This window comes from Pseudopodoces humilis, chromosome 3, assembly GCF_049639895.1.
Source record: "Pseudopodoces humilis isolate 2021_Gansu_Grassland_sample_001 chromosome 3, ASM4963989v1, whole genome shotgun sequence".
NCBI lineage: Eukaryota > Metazoa > Chordata > Aves > Passeriformes > Paridae > Pseudopodoces > Pseudopodoces humilis.
The window spans coordinates 27760412-27782818 of NC_142202.1; positions in this window are offsets into that span (position 1 = coordinate 27760412).

Genomic DNA, 22407 nt, shown 5'->3' on the forward strand with positions numbered 1-22407 from the left:
GTTTATTCCACTACAAAGAGTCTTGGAGTAGGGCCAGGATTTGTCTGACTCATGGAAACAGATGGGCAGAAGCTGCTCATTCCATTATCCCTTGAGCTGTGCTTGTTCTGTCAGCATCCTGGCATCTTATCTTCAGGGCTGTGTTGCTGTGGGCACCTGGAATCACATGTTCCCATCCACTACCAGTTTTTCTCTGTAAAGAACAGAGTGGAAGTGACAACTTTTGTTATGTCCATGGCTGAAGTGTACCCAGCAATGTGTTACACAATGTTTTTAAATAGTAAAATAGAATAATCCATACCTATTATACCCAGGTTTAAAACAGAGATGGACAAGCATCTCAGTAGCTGGACTCTAATAAAAGTTGAAGCAGTGGTGCTGATTCATACCTTTTGAGACAGGAAACTGGCTAAGTACGTTAACTTGTTCTTTCAATGAATTCTGAGTACTTATTGAACTTTCATGTCTCAAAAATGCCTAAGCTTGCATTTTCTTCTTGACATTTCCAACTGAATGAAATAAAGAAGAAATTTGCTTCAAAACCAAGGAAATTTCCACTGAGTTTTAAGACTTTAGAAGCATTTCAGATTTGTCTAGAGAGAGGGCCAAATTCCTGTTTATTGTGTCTCAAGCTGTCTACATCTTCCTGTGGCAATTTATCTTAGAAGACATTAATATTTCAAGTTAGCAGGAGGCTTTGATGAATATGCAAAAAGGCCAGACTGGCCTTGTCATTTGTCTGGCTGTAAACAGAGCTACAGACATAGGGAACTTTCAGTCCCGTTCCTCTCTGCAGGCCACAGGTGCATGCTTCTGTGGTCTCATCCAGCACCAGAGCTCTGCCCTTTTTACTGAGCAAGAGAGATGAGCACTCTGGAGATGGTAAGTTATCTTTAAACTGAAATACTTGATATCAGGCAGAAATTCTTTACCATGAGGGTAGAGAAGCACTGGAACAGGCTTCCCAGAGAAGTTGTGGATGCTTCATCCCTGAAATGTTCAAGGCCAGGCTGAATGGAGCTCTGAGAAGACTTGTATAGTGAGAGGCATCCTGCCCAAGGGAAGGAATTGGAATGAGATGATCTTTAAGGTCTATTCCAACCCAAACCATTCTATGAGTCTATGATTCTAATAAGGCCACAAGGAGACAAGACAATTACATGTCCTTTCACATCTGTCCATGTTTGCCTCCTGCTCTGCCAAATCCCTTTCTTTTGTGAAGAGTAGACTTGAGATACTGCCAATCAACTTAGCTACATGCCCTGTACAATTAGCGGCTTCCACCCCCAACAGCCTGATGTGACCTTGGCTTCAGTGCAATCCATGTGTACGGCACTGTACGAATCAGCCTGACATAACTTTCATATGGACTGAGTCTAACATTCAGCCCTAGCCCTAGATCTGCTTCACATGAACATCTCTCCCTACATTATATACCTGTTCCCCCTTGGAAAGAGAGAGGTTATGTGACAAGTTATGCATGCAGCAAAATATGCTGTTCCAGCCCAAGCAAGTCTGACTGCTCTGTGGTGCACAGGATGCACAATACCTGTAAGAGGCTTGTTTTGGGATACACGGCAAATGAGAAAGGGAGTATGACACTATTTCATGCGCACCAAACTTTTCAGACTCAAGTCACCCCATTTATCTTTCTAACCATGTGGTTATGAAAAAAATCCCATTTGATTCCCATGGTTTCCACCATTGCCAGGTAACACATGGCAAGTCAAGCAACAGCCATGGGCTTTAAGTTTCATCATCTTTCAAGTTGGTAAAAATAACTGAGAAGTTGTTACAGCATGAGTTGTTCTGGCATATTACATTACAGACAGCAGGTGTCTGAAATATGTGGCACAGTATCTAAAATGCATAATAATGTTATAAAATATAAAAGGATATTACAAAATTGTACAGTTTAGATGAAAGATAAAATACATGATTTGACATGCCATATATTTTAATTTTTTTCTTTCCAGGAAAATTTTAATCTGAATACATTATTTCTAAGAAGTATTTGAAGTACTCTGCTGTAGAGTCATACAGTCTAGGGAAACAAAAGGGAGGGAAAGGAGACAAAAACGAAAAAGAAATGAAGGCAGGATTTTGAGCTCACAAGTGAGAAAGTTTCCTTTTAGCAAATTGAGTTATTTCATTTTCTTTTCCATTCTAATTAGCAAGATATATATCTGACCTAGGTATCTAACTTGTTATCAGATCATTTACACATTCATGGTACAATATCTGAGTGCAGCTACTGAACACACTAGGAAGTAAGTGCAGACCACTGTTTTTGCAGGCACATGAGCCACAAACCTCAGGGAATCCAAAGGTCTGGGGTTTGAAGGACAGGAAGCAGGCTGGAATATGAAATTTAGGCTTCGAAGAGGAGTTGGCATACAGTTAAGGGATTAGAACTAGAGACTGTAGTAAGAGTCTGTCATGTATCCTTCTTCATAAACGCTTTTAGTTTCTGCCTTCACTTCTATCCCACAACAAAGCAACAAGCATCTGAAGAGAGTGGCAGGGTCCTGTGACATATTTAAGTCATCTAAAGTCTCAGAGGGGCTCTGGATATGACAGCATAGTACCTCTGGGAAGCCAGAACCATCACTTCTAGCAGTTTTATGTTCTCTCAAAGTTTGATTGCAAAAATAAAATGAATGCAATGACATTTTGGGAAGCCTCTCCATGACAAGTAGGTGAAGTACATCTGTGAACTCATATAGGGTCATAGCAAGTCCCTAAGACACAGTTCATCTTGAAGAATAGCATACAGTTCTCTCCTCTCAGAAACAGTGGCAGGATAAAAAATATGGCTCAAGGGAACTACTTGCTTTTTCAGTTTATTGGTATTTACATTGGTATCTCCTCATTGCGTAGGCTTAGCTGTTCTGACGGGCATCTTTAGAAGCCATGTACTCTTCATCAAACATCTACTCTGGGAAGAGCACAAGAGTTTGATTTCCCTAACACTGACCATGCCCATGGGGACAAACCCCCCAGGTATTTATTATAAACAACCTTTCTTTGCAAGCAAGAGCATAATATGGTGTGGGTCCACCATCACTTAAAAAGCATGGGTGAAGAATGTTGGGTGAAGACTGAACCCAGTCACCTGGGTCCATCCCAGTTAATGTGCAGTACCTGGGTAAGGAGGATAGTCCTATGGGATCACTCCCTCAGTCTGGAGACATTGGAGAGAAAGAGAGAGGGAGTTTTCATGGCATGACTTACATCTTGGTTGTGTTGAATCTTCTCTGGAGATCCTTCTATTTTGCTTTGATGCTTGAGGGAGTTTAAAGCAAGAAAATTCCCAAATAGCATGTTTTGGATAAGTTCTTCTAGTTAGGTGAAATGCATCTTTTCTGCACTCTTCTGTTTAAGAAGTGGCATTTGTCTTTGTTAAAATGTCTTTGCCTAATGTCTTAAATGTCAACATGTAAATAAAGTGTTATTTACTAACACTCATTAAACACCTGCCTTCCTTTTTGCTATCATGGATGAATGGGTAGAACAGAGTTTCTTCATGCAATTTTCAAAGGCTTAGGAGCAGAGAAGATTGATTTGATTTAAAACTAAACCTCTTTTTGTGACTCTGCAGCACAGCAAGAACCAGAGGTTACAGGGGAACCTCAGCTCATTCATTTGCCCAGTGCAGCCAGCCCCACACCACAGCTTTCATCACTTTAGCCATCAGAACTGACTCCTAGCACTGCTTCAGCTTCTGTAAGACTTCCTTTCACTATTTCCTTTTCCTACTGCGTGCTGCAACAGCACAGGTGTGAGCAAGTTTCCTGAAACACCAACACATAGTTTTGCTTCTCTGTCATCTTATGTTCCATTTATACCAAGGAGATATTTGTATCTTAATAATCTGGGTGCTGTGATAGAATCTAGCATTTAGAAGATGTTTTCAGCTCCTTGTGAGGGGAGTATACCTGCATACCAAATGAGGAATTGTTGGGAAGACTGTGAGAAAAAACGACCTGCAGAGCCTGAAAATGCAGTCAAGTCAGGGCAGTAGAAGTCAGTGCAGTAGAAGTGAATCACAGCAGACAAAGCTAGAAGCAGTAAAGACAGAGAAGGCAAAGTGTTCTTAGAAAAGGAAAAAAGAAGCTTCTAAGTGCTTTCCAGTCTTGCCAGAGAAGATTAGCTCCAAATGAGGTGGTCAGGGAAGACCTTCAAATATGACCATTCAAGGAAATTTTTCTATTTATATATTTGATTGCCCTCATAGTTCCTTATGAGTGCTTTCCTCCCAGGGATCTACATATCACCCTTATGCTACATAAATTTAAGTGTCAAAAGAGATCCAAATCCCTGGCCAGTTTCCCAGTTAAACATTATATATGAAAATGTAGGTGCCAAATGCAGGCAGCCATACAGAAATACAGGGTTTCTGTGTGACAACTATATTGTCTTTCCTTTCCTTAAAAATACCCTCTTAATATATTTTTTTTAGTCAATCCCCAAGTAAGCAGAAGGCTGAGGGAGGTCAAAGAAAACAGCTTGTCCTCTTGTGGATGAGCAGGAGACAGAATCACAAACACAAACACTGTGAGCTCTCAGCAGAGAGAAGTCATTTCCCTGCCTTCTCCCAGGTGAGCAACAGTACACGCCCATAAAACTGCAGAACTGAAGCACAAAGCCTGCTCTAACATTTCCCTGTGCCCTCCCACTGCCAGTGCAGCACTGAGACCTAGCTGGCCCCTAGGCTGGGCTCTGTTTTGGAAGCAGGACTGGCAGAATCTGATGGCACTAACCTCTGTTTTTTACAGTAGCTTGTGCTGAGCATCAGCCCTTTCAGTTTAACATGCAGCAGGTTTCATCATAGGCTGGTCAATAAAGTTATTGAACCCTTGTTTTCTTTCAAGCTCTGTCAAACCCATGAGCATGACCTACTCCCAAAGCCAGATTCTCTTTAAATGTGGGGGAGGATGTTGTATTACTTTTACTTCTCCAGACCTTTATTTTCTCATAGAGAATAGAGACAATTTCTCAACACTTCAAAGCATATTCTGTTATTGCAGGTATGACATACATAGGTTGTCCTCATCTATTCATTCTCTGCTTGCCATGGCTTTTGTCATCCCAGTTTCTGCCAGCTCCACAGGAAACTCCAATACTCGTTCATTGTATGCAGCCCCCACCTTCAACCTCCTCCCTTTCTGTCACCACTCCTTACATGCACCTTGCACCCTCCCCCTTCATGAGTGGGTGTCCTTCATGCCACACAACTCCCTTCCTCCCTACAAAATGCTTCACTCTCAAGTATCCCTCATACATTTTTCTTTACTTAAAAAAACCCTCTTGTAATACACCCCTACTTCTTTTGCTGATGTGCCTTTACTGTCTTTTACCTGCTGGATTCTCCAGCATCCCTTTTGTATTGATTCCCTTCAACCTAGAGAGCTGAGCTTGCTTCCCTTTTCCTCTTAACATGAGAGGCTGGTGGTGAGGGATAAGAAGCTGAGATGCTCAGGAGAATAAGTATGGTGAAAACAAGTTTTCCCAAAAGCACTTGCTTTTCTTTTCCTTGCAGACATGCAGCTCTCTATGGGGAGCACTGTGAGGTGGAAGTGTCCTGAGTAGCAGGATGTGCCCTGTGTTTTTCTAGCCAGTTCCCTTTGTGGGGAGCTATCACATGCAGCCCTTTGCATTTTCTTCCTGCACTTTTATAGTTACTAATAATGACCAGAACTACCAGCAAAGATCAGTTCAACCACAGGTCCCAAAGAAGAACTGAATGCCTTTTTCACCACACCTTTCATTGCAGGTATTCAGCACAGCAGTTGTTAGTATGGGCCAGGACAAGCATGTTTGCTAAGCAAAGCAGGAGGAAGACAGAAATCTTCATAAAGCATACACAGCAGGCAGTTGGCTGGCAGGAGGGGTATGAAGGAGATGGATATTTGCAGACAATGCCAAAGTTATTGGGACAGCTGCAGATTGCAAACCTTCTGTGGTAAACTCAGAGCCCAGCCAAGAGCTCAGGAAAATGAGAGGAAAGGAAAGCCATAGGGAAACTCTGCTAGGCACAAAACAGTCCACTGCTGAAAGATGCTTCAGAGTATTTATGCTGCAGCTGTAACAGGTTCAGCAACTCAAGGACTTTATGGACATCAGCATGTAGATACAGATAATTTCAGTAATTTGCACTCCATGTCAGTCAAAGAACAATGATGGCAAAACAGCAACTTTTTCTTTCCCTGTCTCATCTGCCTTGCCTAATGCCAGGTCTAATCCCCATAGCAGGGACTTTCACGTACCACATATAAACAGAGAATCAAGCAGCAAACAGCTAATCAGGGCATCCCCAGCTGGGTCCAAGCTGGTCCCAGGAAACATAAGGGTCTATGACTTAATTGTGCAGTGTTCTTTCGGCTCAGAAAGAAACAAATCAGTTTTTGAACTATAAGTTCAGGATTCCATTTCTTTTGGTTATTTACAATACCCATGGATATGTTAGTTTAGCTTGTCATGGTGAAAGTTGACAGTTGTTAACAACATAGAGGGTGCTGCACAGCTCAGGGTATATGGGGCACAAAGACTTGGGCAATGCTATGTTTTTCTATATTTCACCTGTTAGTTTACAAATGGTGTAATACTTCTGGACTTCAGACTCTCCAATAGCTTTGCCAGCAAGGATTCCCAAGGCTTATCCCTGTGAATTCCATATCACAGTTCAAATATCACAGAGTACCTTGTCTCTCCAATAACTCTGCTATATGTGTCAAATTAGCAGTTGCAATGGTTTGAGTTAATAGCAAAATCATATTTGCAGCAGATGCACTGAGTTTTAACACATCTCTGAAACCAATCCCATTTTACCATAGCAGTTTTAAGTTGTTGTGAGTTCATGGCAAACTCACTAGTGGCTCTTTTTTTTTTTTTTTTTTTCACCTCTTGGCTTTATTTAGACACCATCACAATTGCACTGATGTCAGTATCTTCAGCTTTCAGTAGAGAACTCATGGATTGCTACCAATGCTCAGCTTGGAAGCAGCCAGAATGTTCAGTCACACACAGCCCCCTGTGATCTGAAAGTGAAGCAGAAACCTGTTGCCCCTAGATGCATCTATCAGCAGTTATGCACTAAATCAGCAGCAGTTCCAAAGTGCCTACAGGAGAGCATTTAGTTATCAGCATATTTCTTAACACAATTAATACCCACGATATCAACTTCGTCTTGCGAACTAACAGGCTGCAAGTACTTGTCCAGATGACAAAGATGTAGATACATCAGGGCAGACAATTGTCCCAGTCCATTTCTTGTTTTAATGTACACCATTTATGGTCCTCACTGCTCAAACAAGGAGCCTTGGAAGTGTTCTCAGGCTCCAAAATTAAATGCTAACAAGCACATGGATGGAGGACAGAAGGAAGCTGGTGCTCACCGCAGACTGTCAGGCTGCCTCTAATGAGCAGGAAAGTGCACACAGACCAGCATCTTTTCATGTTCAGTGCCCCAGGCAGCGTGTATCTCCAAAAGGGAGGAAGAAAACACCACAGCACCCTGGAAGCTGTTAGAGCAGCAGCAGCTGTTTGCTGGGAGCATCCTGTCTCATCATGCTCATTAAGAGGCAGGTGCAATACAGTGCAGATGACAAATTTAAACATACCAGTGCCTTAAACTTTGATTTCAGAGACCCCTGCACATTAGTTGTGACTCCCTGTGTCCTGAGCATCGTGTTTGCATGTCTCTAAGAAGTCAGTGAGACAATACTTTTGTTGTTCCTCTTAACTTTCTTGATTCCCTCCTCTTGTTGCTAATCCCAGATGACGACTTTCCTTTTATTCTTTACTCTTCTTTATACTCTCCATTACAATACCATTTATTCCTTCAGTTCCACTAATACTTGGAGGGAGGAGAGTCTGGGCAGGATAGAGGAATGTTCTATAAGAGGAAGCAGCATTAGGTCATATTGTTTCGATAAACAGTTCTCTGGTGTTATGACCCATATCTTAGTTGGAGAAGAACAGTGAAAGAAGATCTGGGAGATAATTTCTTAGTAAATCTGGTTGAATAAATACTGGTAAATAATTTGGCTGATGGTCTTCTCTCTGTATTTTGTAGAGATAGCCACTGGCAGATTGTGATTGCTTCAGAACAGATTGTTATACAAAATTATTTGATGATATTTTGGCAAGACAGTTTTTATCAGCAGTTCACTATTCACAAGGGAGCCATGCAGTTACCCTATGATTAGTGATAGCATTTCTGTTCCCCGGTTGCAGAAGCATAAGCTTTAGTTATCCAGTACAAGTGCTTCACTTTCCCCAGGTGCAGGAGCACAAAACTTTCAAACATATTTTGAGTCAATGAATATACAATTAAAACTCTACCTTATTGCTGTTAGCTGGTAATAATTCAGAAAGGGCTATGCATGCAATCTATGTCAATTCATTTAAGAAATAATTTTAAAAATTAACAAATCAGCAGAGAATTTCTCCAGTGCCTGCTAATCATATCCCTTCTCTGTACAGAGGGGTATCACCCTCTGTGTAGAGAGTCCCCAGCTACAATTGTAGAAAAACCTTAATAGAAAAACTGTTCCATCTATCAGTGTTGTAAATGATCAACCTTTCTTTTAAGGAAACCTCTGCTTTGTAGGAGGAAACAGAGGGACCAGGAGGTTATGTGATCAAGGTGCTCAAAGTCTGTGACAGAACCAATAATGCAGCAGAATTCTCTGAACAGGAAATTAATGTGGCTCCCCGTTCTTCTCTCCTCTCCATTTTGGGAATGTTCAGCTCTATAGAGCTTTTTCTGCCTCTTACTGTGTCTCTACTGACATCTTCAGTACTAATGCTGTGTTCAGAAGGAATGAACATAAACTGAGAGACATTCAGTCTCTCTGATGTGATGAATGAGTCATGGTGGAGATGAGGGAAAAGGGGATCAGCTCCACGTGTTACCTGGTTGAGCATAATCCCAGCAGGGAAGTGTTGTGTTCTTCAACCTCAAAAGAGCTGTTATAGATCGTTATAGGTAAGAAAAAGAAATTAAAATCTATAGAAAAGACTTCACAGCAGCTCCTTTACCATCACTGTTGATGCCTTCCAACCCTGAAAGAGTTCACTAATTTTGGAGAGCTATGAACACCCAGTCTGCAATAAAAAAAAAGTTCCTTCTTAAACAGACTTTGGAAATATAATTTGGCTTTAGCTTCCCTTTTCAAGGTGTTCTATTTTCACATATTAAAATGATGCAGTTAAGTCATTAATATTTTCATTTCTAAGAGCTCTTTCCTGTGAACACTGTAATATTACATTATTTAATCAATCACTAAGTTTTTAAATTCAGACTGTTTTATTCCTCTTTTTATTTTTCTTGATTTCATTCTCAGTTCCCAACTTTTATGCCACAATATGTCCATCCACCAGAACACAATAAAAGGAGGGACTGTCAGACACAACAGAGGCTTCCTTTATGTGAAGATTTGCATTGTCTTCCAGGTGATTTTCCCTTGAACATTTAGTATTTTCATAGCCAGCTTGAAGGATAAAAAAGATATGTACCTTGAGTATATATGTAAGAAAGGAAACTGGGGATGAAGGGTAAAAGTGTGAAGGGTTACTGAAAACAGAATGCACACAGGTATACATATGACTGTATATTTAATTCTTCTGTTTATACAGGACAATAACACAGTCTGAGAGAGTGAAAATTGAACTGACATAGCTATAGCATCAGTGTGCAGAGGTTTTCACCCTTCTCTTTCCCCCTCATTGATACAGGTAATGACATTTAACCATCCAATAAAAAGTGTCTGGGGACATATACCATGCTTCTGTGTAGTAGAAAGTTTCAGGTTCCAGTAAATCTGATTCACTCCTCCCATCTCAGCAAAGGCTAGATATAATACAAGTATAAGTAGAATGTGATGAAACTGCGAGATGAAGCAAGTCCTAGCCCTTTAAATGAAAAAGTAACACTGAACTAGGCTCCATCACACCCTTAGGAGAGATTTCTCATTCCAAATTTGAGCTATCCAAATGTAATACATCTCATCTAATCTCAAAGTTTCCCCTATAGTCAAAAGATAAAGACAGGTACATCAAAATGGATGTCCATCTTTGTAAAATGCCTAACAGAGAGAGGATCACTTGTGGTTGATTAACTTCTCCCTCTGTGGGAGCCCAAATTTTACCTTAATCAAGTTACCTCAGATTCAGGAGGGAAAAAGGACCAGCAAGATGAATCCCACCTGAACCAGGAAATTGCTCCCAATGTGGGTTGTCCTGAAATATTCTATGCCCCTCCTGTGCTCAGAGTCCCACTCACAAGATAATGGTGTTCAGGAACTTTTGATCTCTTCCGTCTTGCCAGGCCATAAGAGGGGAAAAAAGTTTCAGTGTGCTAAATAAATTGCCAGCAGAAACTTTATGAAAATCCACTCTCAGAGCCTCTTAGTGATAATGTTGGAGCCAGAGATGTAGCAATGGTGGAACAAAGACATGGACCCACTTTGTGCATGTGAAGGAAATCACTTTATTGTAGTAAATACTCCCCTTTTAAACTTTTAGTTTCCACCGGACATAACCAAAACTTAATAGAAGAAGGGCACCCATTGGCTGCCCACCTGTAGCCTGCCATCCACACATCCCATCACCCAATCAGCTTCCCACTCATATGCTGTCCACACATTTCTCCTCACAACTGCCTCTCACCCCCTAATCCATCTTCAATAGTCCAGCCTGCAGCCATCTTCCCCACAGGGAAACCTGGTGAATTTAACCCTTAACAACTTATAAGTATAACCCCATATCCTACATGAGAAAATACAGCTTGCTCATCTGAATAAGATTTTAGTGTATTTATTGAATACTTCAGTGTTACTTATAAAATGAGAACATTTGATAGAAAAATCATCAAAGGACAACAGACTACAATAAACACAGACTCCAACAACATTAAGTTTATAGAACAATTTTTATGATAATTCTGGGTTACTTTGATTTCCTTAACATTAATTATTCCTCTAATCCATTTATGCAATTAGGGTAGAGAATTTTTGGTTCTGCTATTACCAATCTCCACTGCCTCCCTCCTAAATATTATAGGAATCTGGAGGTGCTGTTACTGTACAAGTTGTATTTTTTTAATCCTTTTCAGCACCAAAAAGGTCAAATGCAGTGCTTTACAACTGCGGAATGGCCACAGACTTAAATTTTGTCACTGCACACAAATTTAGGGTCTCACTCTACCAGGGTAAACACTAACCATTTTCAAAACACTGAGAGTGGTGACAACTCTTGGAGAGAAACGTTCCAATTTGAGTTCAGGTTTGACCAGCATATGGTAACTGGAAGGCAAATGTTACCCATTGAGTCAAGGAGGGGAAAGGAGGGTATTTCTGGGTTTCCAGTAAGGAAATACTGACTGCCCTGCAAGGACTTGGAAACAAAAGATGTGGCTGTATAACTAAAATCTTTATAATGTGTGTTCACTAGCAAGGCTAACTAAGATTGCATAAACATTTTAGATGCTCACATTTTCTAATTTCTTAGTGCTTGACTTTTGCAACTTTCCTGTTTTTCCTTAGCTGTAGATCTCTACTTCTGTCTATCTACATATGAGGAGGTTTCATGATCATAAAATACTTCTTCTCTCCTTTTCCTGCTTAAGCACTACAGAGAGAGAGAAGGAGACAAGGTGCAATTTTTGTTCAGCAGATGGATGGTGGTACATGCAGACTGGGCATCCAGTTCATACCTGTGAAGACAAGTGGGACAAAATTGAATTGCTGTACCATGGATAGCAGGATAGTGCACTAAATGAGATGGACATTCAAGGGTAAAATAAATGTAAGAAGTATAATGAAATTCTGCACAATCCAAGCAAGTTGTCAGCTGTCATGTTCCCTTAATCTCACTCCAGTTACTCAGTTACTCTTACTCAGTTACTTCCAGCATGGAGTGCAGAGACTGTCAAGGAAAGTGTTATGTAGACATGCTTCTTCATTTCTTTTTACCTTCATTGTTGATACTCCTCACAGAGAGGTTCTGCGTGGTGTGTTTCCAGCAGAGACTAGTGACTGGTTTTACTGAGAAAAGCCTGCTCTGGACCAGAAAACAGCTTCCTCATGGAACTTTCTCCTGTCAGGGTAAAGGACACACTCCAAATACTTTTATCAGAGATGCAGGCAGCTGTCTCAGACCATGGACCCTACTTCTGTCTCTGCACTGAATGAAAAGGACTTTTTCTCCATGGATATATAGGGACTTTCCTGGTATTCACAGGTTTGCATGAAGCTTTCATCATCAGAATTAGTGCTCACCCCAACTCTCATTTAAAGGTCATGAAAAAGGTAAGCAAAGAGTGAAGGACTGAAATAGCCTAACAGAAACTGAGAGCATGGCTATGGGACTACAGAAGTCAGCCCTTCACTGTGCTCCCAGTTTGCACAGGTGTAAACTGTCTTTCAGCCCCACTTGTCTCTCTGAGCTGCACTGAGCCCCATGGATTGCATCACTAAGGATCCAGATAGACAACCATATTGTGAAATATAAAATGTTGACTAGTGCTGATTTTAGAAAATTCTGGGTCATATCTTCAAGTTAAAATGAGCATGATATAGTGACAACAAGAAACATTTATAGCCTTGTTTCACATATATCTGGTCTTTTGGGGAGTTATGCTCTGCTTCCTGTATTCCCTCTAATTTAAATTGCACTTCATTGAGCATGAGCAATGCAAACAGCATTGCAGCTCTTAGCACTATGCTGTATGCTTGCTTTATTAAAATCACATGAGTATGTAAAAATCCAGCCTTTTCTTGATCTTGAAATTATTTCAAAGCCATCTACTGCATAACTACTAATCTAGTTATCCACTCATCTGCAGGCAGAACTCTTTGCCAGGTACACTTTGAAGTTCCTCTGATCCATATAAAAACACATAAAGCCAGTAAATGAGGAAAGAAAATGCCTGTAAATAATGGTTGCCTTTTGAATTTGGACCATTTGCCAGTGTGGCATCAAGTTCAATCTTGGCTCCACATGGCAGGATTGTGCCACAGAACAAGAAATATCTATGGGTTAGTTTTAAAATTATCAGATCTTCAGGCTGTGTGACACAGCAGGCAACATACCACCATCACTTTTTTCCTCACATGCAGAAATGTCTTATGGTGCAACTCTGTCGACCCACATATGAGGTTTGAAGCCCTTAGCATAAGTGCAAGTTTGTAATCAAACTGTTCTAACCCTAAGAAGAATCACTCTTTGACCTCTAGAAATTTCATTTAAATTACATTTAAATTGCATTTAAAGTGAATCAGTTTAATGTGAATTTAAACTGAGTTTTTATTTCTTCTTCAGTTTTGTACCAAAATATCAACCATTGGAGTAGCATGACAGTAGCTGTATAAGTAAGAAATTGATAGCAACACAGAAAATTGAGGTCAAAGAGGCCATGATGCGCTAAGTTGGAAGTAAAGGCACAGTTATACCCTGCAAACACAGTAAGTAAAGTGCAACTAATATATTCCTGGCCACAACATGGAGACTGACTGATACTACAGGGAAAAAAAAAAATAAAAACAAGAGCAAGCAAACAGAATTAGAAAAAGAAAAAAAATACTAGTCAACAGAAATACTCTTATACTCTTCCCACAGTAAAAATTCTCATCAGAGAATATTTCAAAAAGATTCTAAGCCTCTGGAAACCCATATTTCATAAGACAACATAGTTCTGAGAAGCCATAGTTCTGAGTTCTGTTTTGCTGTTTTTCCACATTAACTATTTTCTAACTGATTTAGACATCACTTATGGTGAATACAGTCACTCTGTTACAGATCCTATAGACTGACCAAATCTAGATAGGCTGAGGAATCAGCTCAGCATCACTGAAGCTGCCCTGAGTTTTGATGAGCTGCAGTGTTCAGAGTGAATAAAGACCGAGCAATCAGCTAGGACAAAGCTCTCTGCTTCTTTGCTAATGCTAGGGAAAAGGACCAACTGCTAGCTTAGGTATGGGCTTCCAACACAATTTTTGATCAGGGTTCCAAATCAAAAACCTCTCAGATGAGGAAGGCAGAGGTTCCTGAAACATAGCCCTCAGACTAGCTGTCTGCACAATACAGTGCATGATAAGTCATGTCCTGAAACCAGCCTGGTGACTCTGGGGAACACTGCCAATTGGCTCAAAAACCTGGCTTCCCATCCCCTCTAGGAATTCAATCGAGCTACATGCCATCAAAATGTGATCTGCCATTTTAGGAGGCTCTTCCTATTTGCAGTACAACACCACTGTGGACCCTGAATGGTCACTGTGGTCACTGAAACTTCTTGGCACAGGGGCAGCAGTGTTTTGTTCCTAGAAAAGGTTGCATCTCCACTAATTTCAGCTCTGATTTTCCATCAGGTCTCAAAGCAAGAAGCCTTCCCGAGTTGCTGCAAACTCTGGAGTGAAGCAGATCTGCAACATTGTGTCCCACAGAGACACAGTTTCCTTTGCATTTGCTGAGCTTTAAAAAAATGCCCGGGTAGCTGGTTTAGGGAAAAGGTGCTGCACCTAAAAGGTTCATTATTGCCTTTGTTTTCTTACCTAGGTAAAGATTTTCCAGCTTTAGTCCTACTGTATCATCTCCAGCTTCTAGGGAGATAACCATCTTTCTAATCCATTTGGTTATTGTACTGACAGATTTCATACTGGTGATGTCTTAGCACATTCAGGAAATTCCTTTCCCTTTTTAAAATCAACGTTTTTATTACTTTACCTTGATAAAGTGCCTTCACTAAATGAATTCACTGCTCTCCCTTATGTCTGCAGCCATTCAATACCTGTGGCATGGAGCCACACTCTGTCCTTTACTCCAAGTTTGTTGGCGATGAGTGGAGAGATCTGAATTTACTTGTCTTTTCATTCATTTGAGAATATACTAATGTATATCAGCTTAAGGATCAGGCTATGATCTACTCTCAGCAACCAAACCCTCTAAGCTCACCATTTTATTTCCCAGTTTCCCTCTCTTCATTCTTCCAGACCTCAATTTTGCCTCCTGAAGAGCCATGTCTGCCTCTCAAGCTAAATTTTCTATAACCTTTTGAGTTCAACTGGTTCAATTGCCACTAGGAAAAGAAGGAAAGGGAAGAAGGTGTCTCAACACAAAACTCAACATATCTGAGTTATGTAGATTAGGAAAATCTGATGTTTCACATTCAACATCTGCAAAGGGTGAAATGAGGTGAATATGAGATATGTAATCCTTGTAATTCCTTTTGAAGGGCTTACTGTGTGGATCTGCTGTTCAATTACCTATAGGCCAGCAAGAAGATTATAAAGGGAAAGAAATTCCTGTGATATACAAAGGGACTTAAACCTGAAGTGCTACTAAGAAGATTTTGCAGGTTGAGAATTGTGTCTTTTCTTAAAAGAGGAAAGATAGACTTTTTCCCTGTAGATCCACAAGTATTATTTTAATTCAATCTCCTATGTTTTCAAAGTCTTATATTGAGTGGGAAGGGACCATCTCACTCCTGTTCTTTCTCTCCCCTTTCATGTGAATCATGCAGCATAAACTTCTTCTTCATCTACTGCAAAAGCAGATGTGCTATTAACACTTGGTTGGGGCTCAATCTCAGAAGCTGGGCTGGAATAGGACAGCAAATTCTTTTTCACACTGTAAAAGAGTGCCAGCACCTCAAAAAAATTTTGTCATCTCCCATCAGAGCAGGAGAAGCTTCAGATTTTGCTAGATCAAATCAAAACCTTGGTCTCTTTATGGCACATGAACATGGAGCTTTGATGCTTTATGTAGGAAACACACACATATGACACTCACAAATGAATAGCCAGGGTCATCAATCTGGCCTTTCCACTAATAACAGTTATTCTGGTGGTGCAAGACCTCACTAAATCTGTGAATGTCTCTCTGTAGCCACAGGGGTGGTAAGGAGCATGTGTGCACTGTAATGGACTACAACACTTGTCTGCTGGCTTGCCAGAATTTAGTACTTACAGAGTAAAAGTACTTGTGGAGAAAATCAGGAGAGAACCTCAACTTATTTATAGTAAGAATTTGCCTGTAAGAAAGTTTTCATCCAGAGTACCAACAGGTAATCTTTCCTCTTTGTTACAAGTCCTCATAGTGCCATCCCTCTTAATTTCTGTAAGGACTACATGTTGGCCTGGTCTTCAAAGAGGTCTTTGCCTTTCATAGGGTCTGCACTCATTAGTCTGTTCTCCCAGAGCAATATCCAAATCCACACTGCACACCAGCACTGGGAGGATAAGGGCAGGGCTCCAGCCCTGTCAGCTGACTTCAGCTTCTTTACACTCGTTTGCCTCTGGGTTTGTTTCAATGTCTCCACTGTTGGAGCATCATTAAAATAATTCTGACAGGAGCCTGCCATAAGATAAAAATCAGAATATGAACCAAAGTCACTCACTCGACAAATACTGTTTGCCTGTATTGTTATGAGAATAATGAAGCTGCTACCCAGGAGCCAGGTTGTTGTAGTTGATAGCCTGAAATGTATCCTTTCCCATCTTTTAGTTGTAATTCCCCCCCAGCTTCTCTTTCTCCTGTTTACCTGGCGTCAAGTTACCATGGTTACTGAAGTTTCTCTCCTCAGCCCCACGGCGAGAGGCCGGATAGAGTAAAGAGAGGACCCCGCTGGCATTTCCAGCTGCTTGAAGTTTCTTTAGCCCAGGAAAGCACGGGGTTGGGAGAAGAGAACTCTTCTTTCCTACACGGAAGTTTGTAACTTTTTCCTGTCCCAGAATGCCTCTAAACTATGGAAGCTGAGAGGGCATGCTTACCTTGCCTTCCCTTTCTTTCCCCCCCGTGTTGCCAGGAAACCAAGCCCCCCCTCTCTCCCCCTCTGCCCCTCTGTATAGAATACTCCCACACCTTTGTGGGCATTTGAAGAAGTTAGTGTCTGTTATTTTTTATCTTGGCGTGTGTAACCTTGATTTGTAGAAAGTTTGTAAGATGTACTAACTGAGAAAAATAATTGGTTCCCTCTCTGATGTTCCCTCCCTCCGAGAAACCCTGTTAAAAGAGACCCCCCCCAAACCCCAAATCCTTTGTCTCTCATCCTTTGGATTCCCCTTCACAGAAATAAACTGTGGAATGCAAACCAGAGAGAGAGTCCCCCCCTGATTTCTTTACTCGCTCTATAGACTTGGATTCTTGAAGAAAATCAGTGAACCCCACAAACATATGCTGGCTCGAAACTCGAGTGAAGAGAAACCTCATCACTGAGCTAGCCGGGCCACACTCGAGAAGATCGAGTCACCAGGTGACCAGGAGAGGGTAGAGGGAGTAGAATTTGTTATCAGTCTTTCTAGAAAGGCATATGGAAAGGGGCTTTGCAGGACTCACAGTCTAACATGCTATCTTCTCATTCAGGTTTGGATAACAAGATGCTTTGCATGCTTCAAGCAAATGTTGCATGGGTTACAGCTCCCATGAAGGGAAGTCAAAGGCAGCATATGATGGCAGTGGGTATGTCTAAACTTTGTTGAAGCTTCTGATTCATATGACTGTGAATGTTGAATATTTCCTATTATGTACTCAAAAGACTCTGGACTTTGGTCTAGCAGAGGGTATAGGTTTTGGAAGACAAGACGCAGATAGCACAGGGCTCTAGTTTCAAATGCTTCTTTAACAAGCCAAGAAACGTTGCTATTCACTAATTCTCTAGCATGTCTGACTTTCTGTTCTTCTAAGTAACATAGCACCCAGTGCTCACATTTACTATGGGACTAATTGTAGCTTACATTGAACTGAAAATAACATTACTGGCCTACGGTACAATTCAACTGCACAGACACTGAGGGCAAGTCACATCAGCATTCACCTGTGTAGAGCAGTGCTGAAATGCCAGGGCATGGCTGCATGGACAACGCTGGCCTGGCATTTGCCTGTACTGAATCTGGATCTGCTAGATGCTCGTTTTCATTAATATCAGATTTATATCTAAAAGAATAGATCAAACAACAGAGGCGGCTTGCCTTCATGCTCTGTCTGTGAAGAGATGCCACAAAACATCTTCATTTGAACTATGCAGATGTAATTAGTCAATCAGTGCTAGGAAGCAAAATCTTCCATGTTTACAATCTGCTATATGTCAGTGGAAGGCTCCTAAAAAGTCAGTTCTAATCTTTCCACAAACTTCAATTAAAATAGTTTCCTTCCTTCTGACAGTCACCTACCTTGTCCCAACATGCTGTTAACTGGTCCCTAGAAGTGCTCAAGTTTCATGACAAGGAATTCAGAGAGTTCAGAAAAATATTATCCTGACAGAATTTTCCAACAGAAAGCCCAATTTGTGCTTGTATAGACCTTTTTCACATTCTCCTCACTCAACCCTCTCACATCCTACCCCACCATGACCACGATGCTTATTGTTTTAAAATTTATCTGCAGACAAGTATTAACGTGTGGACATTTCCTGACAAATTGCAGTGCTGATGCTGCTGAGCCTGTTGATCAGTTTTAGCATTTTGGATGGTTCCTCAGCCATCTCTGACTTCTTTATCTTTACTCAGAGTCATGGTGCCAGGAGCACTGATACTGCATTGTTCTTGTTTTAAACAGAAGGGGACATTTACCTTTTCCACATTTCTGCCTCCAAGAGAGAAATTGTCAGCTACATCTCTTATCTTCTCCTCTTTCTTTCCCTATCAAAAATTGTAGTCTCTTTCTCTGTGCCTCCTCTTCCTACTGGCTTCAGTTTATTCTGTCTTACCTTTTTCCTACTTAGGAAAGGTGCTGCAGCAATAACATCAAAAATATTCCACAGAAATTCTAGGCTAGCATCTGGGTGGGCTGCAGATCAGGGTATATAGGGTTAATTACCTTTTCCTTGTTTGACTTTGGAAAAATTAATTTTGCTCAGAATTGAAAAGAAAGTTAAGAACTTAAAGTGGAATATAGGAAAATCCTGCAATGCTCAAAACTGCTTGTCCAATGCCTCATGTTAGAGGTTCATCAGTTTTCAGTATTCAAATCCCCTTAGTATTCCATGTCCTGCTTCTGACCATGGCCAGAGGTGTCATATTCTTGCCAGGGTATTTCCTGATGCCCCACTGGGTTCCAAAAGCTTGCCTGTCTTCTGTTTGCATGGCCAAAGCAACTGATGTGTTGCAAAACATTTACAGTCTTTGCAAAAGGAAAAGCAATTCTCTTCCTTCTAGCATACAGCAGGGAAGCTCTGCAGCAAACATCCAGCAAGAGGAGTCTGTGGACTGTGCCAGAGCCAACTCTCCCTAGCTCTAGGGCAATACCCAAAACACTGATCTGAGCTCTCTGTAGACTCTTTATTGAAGCTGCTCCTTCTGGCATTAATTAATAAAAGGTTCACTGGGCCAGAAGAGGCAGTAGCAAGGAAACTGCCTTTCAAGCTCATGCTTCTCATTGGAAAGGAGAATCCTATGTTTAAGTCCCTCTCCCAAGGACAATTTCTGCACTTCTGGTTGTCACAAACCCATAGAATCAGTTTGAAGAGCAGCTGAAATATTTTATCTAAAGTATCCTGACAACTAGGCTATAAGCTCCACAGAGGAGGGGAAAATAAAGATTCTCCCTTGTTCTCCCCGTTTCTTTATTGGCTGCCTCACTTGGCTCCCTGCTGAGGCTGGTGGTTGTCTCTAAGCTTGTCCAGGGACTTTGTACTCCTCTCTGGTGGGTTGACCTTGGCCAGCAGGCAGTCACCCAGCCAGCTGCTCTCTCTCTTCTTTCAACAGGCTGTATGGAAATACCTGCTCTCTATGGAATATACCATGTATCTGATTTGAAAATACCATGGTCCTCTCCATGTTTTGAAGGGGAACCTCTGCTCTATCACCTGCATCATCTGACAGCCCCTGCCCTGTGGAGCTGCTAATGCCTTCAAACAAAGCAAACAAGCTTCGTGTGGGCCCAGTTTCTGGGTCCCACAATTTAGAAACAGGAATTTAAATTGTCCTATTATTTAGTGGTACCATTTTAAACAACTTAGTTTCTGCATGTGAAGTGTTTGGGTAGGAATTGCCTCCTACTCTGTATATGGATAATATCTAGCTTTGTGAATTCATTAATTATGCTGGAGTCCTAAAGCACACTGTAATATAAACAGTAAGAATATGTGAACTCCTTTTCTTTCCCACTTGTTGTTCAAAAGCAACTTCAGAGACAAGATCACTGGAGCAAACAAAAAAATGTCCATGCATGTCAGAAGAGTAGCAGCACATGACATCTGCTCAACTAAAAGCAGCACTTAGTTGAATTTTTGTATATTCTTAGCAAACTGATCAGAGAATTATGTAGATTAAGGATTATTTACAGAAATTATTCCCCAGCAAGCAAAAAAAGAAAAAAATCTGTCTGTCCGCGGGCAGCTCAGGAACAGAAAAAAAGTCAAATCCTAAATGCTGTTCTTCTAACAAATTATTCACTGTGAATTAACACCAGTTTGTATTTATACAGCATTTAGTAACACAAAGTGATGTGCAAGCATTATCTCTGTCAACAAAGAAAAACTGGATGGTTTAAATTAAATCAGAGCTCAAAGATACAAACAAAATGCATCCGCTGACCTACATACAATTGGTATTGTTTCTAATTTTTCATTTTAAACCTGGATGCTGAACACTTCTGAAAATTACATCAATATACCATTTTCTGCCCATCTCCAGTGCATATGTAAAGGGAAGTCATTGATGTAGAGTTTATGCATCCTTTGTAGGCTGTTATTAGACTTTCATCAGCTGCTGACTATGCAGTGCTCCTTGTACTGCTCAGACACTGAGTGCTAACAGAATCAGGTTCAGCAGTACATATTACTGAAGTGAATAATACCTCAATTACAGACTGCTGGTCTCCAGAGGCAGCAACAGGAGTGGCAGGAATAAAAATCCTGAGACTCTGCTCCTGGTCTTGTGGGTCACAGTCCTGACACTTCAAGTGAAAGAGAAATGAGGAATGCCACATTATTATAAGACATCTAACAGTCATGGAGTCTTATTCGTAAAAATTTTTTTGCAGCCACTTAGACACACTCCTAAAAATACAGTTTGAGGCTTGCCAGCACCTAGACAAAGCAGTTAGAGCATGCAGATGTGAGATGGGAGTGGCCATTACACAAGAAACCATATTTTGTGATGTATGCCAGAGCCTCCACATCTTTTCTTTTTATAAGGAGCTAGAAGTTAAAAAATACAAGAAACATAAATGTCTTTTCTTTAAAGCTCCAAGTTGTGGTGGAGGGTGCTTCTCAGGTGCATTTCTCTCTTGCTTGGCCTTACTGAATATTCTGTCAGATCCTGGCACTGTGTCAAGGTGGTGGCTGAGCTCTATCCCACCATGCTCATCAGTGTGTCGTCCACAGTGGGCTGGAAACAACAAGGGGAACCAGGGAGACACTGGATTCCTGCACACTTTCGTCTCTCTCTGAGGCCAGCAAGAACTCAAGTACCTGTCCTGCGCAGCACCACCAGGGCTCAATGGCCGTGGTCTCTGCCCAAACAAAGAAAGTAAAGCAAACTCTGTTGACCAGCACTTATAAATGAATTGTATACAAGAGGGACAGCAAGAGCAAAGAAGGTAACTTACCGATAACAAACAGAAATGGATAACAAAGTCAGTCTCTTAAGACCTTCTGTGATATGCAGGCCTCACAACAGTCCTTTTAATTTCTGATAGAGCTAGAAAATTCTAGGAAAGAGAGTGAAAGATGTGGAGGAAAGACTGATGGATCCTCCAGGATATAATTAAGGCTGAGTTATTTCACTTTCACTAGCTTCCAGGGGAAAAAAAAAAAAAGAAAAAAAAAGTGCCAAACAAAAGGAGATGGAGAAATGTCCTCAAATGAAAGCTACAGTATTTTCTTGAGTGATTTCATGGGGGAAAAAATGTTCTTCCCACTTCTATGTACTCCCAGCTAGGTAAAATTCAAGCAGCTTCTGAATGCAAGAAAATGTTTTCCAGCCCCAACTGTCTGTCACTCCTCCTTATCCTTAAGCATTTTTTTGGTCTTATCCTTAGATGCCACAGAATTGTTACATTTGTCTTATTTTTGTAATCACTAAGTTCTACCCACAGCCTCAGAGTGTGAGAAGTCCTTGATTACATGAGTGTAAGTGAGGTACAGGCACAGACTGAGCTTATTCCAGGAGAAAAAAGATGGAACGGGAACCGAGACTCAGAGCTGAAAGTCCGAGCTGCCACAATTCTTGAGGCACTGTATTGAAACTCTGGAGAGCACAAGCCAGCTGAACATACAGCCTTTGAGACTGAGCCTGCAACCAGAAGTATGTGTTTCCAGAGTGCTATAGTTCTCAGCCTAATGAAAGAGCATAAGTCAGGTGAAACAGGGCTGAAAGTGTTTACTTCTCTCCATTGGCACTATAACACAGCAACTTGTGCAGAAGAAGGTTTATACTCTGTGGAGGCCCAGAGGCCTGGTCTGGC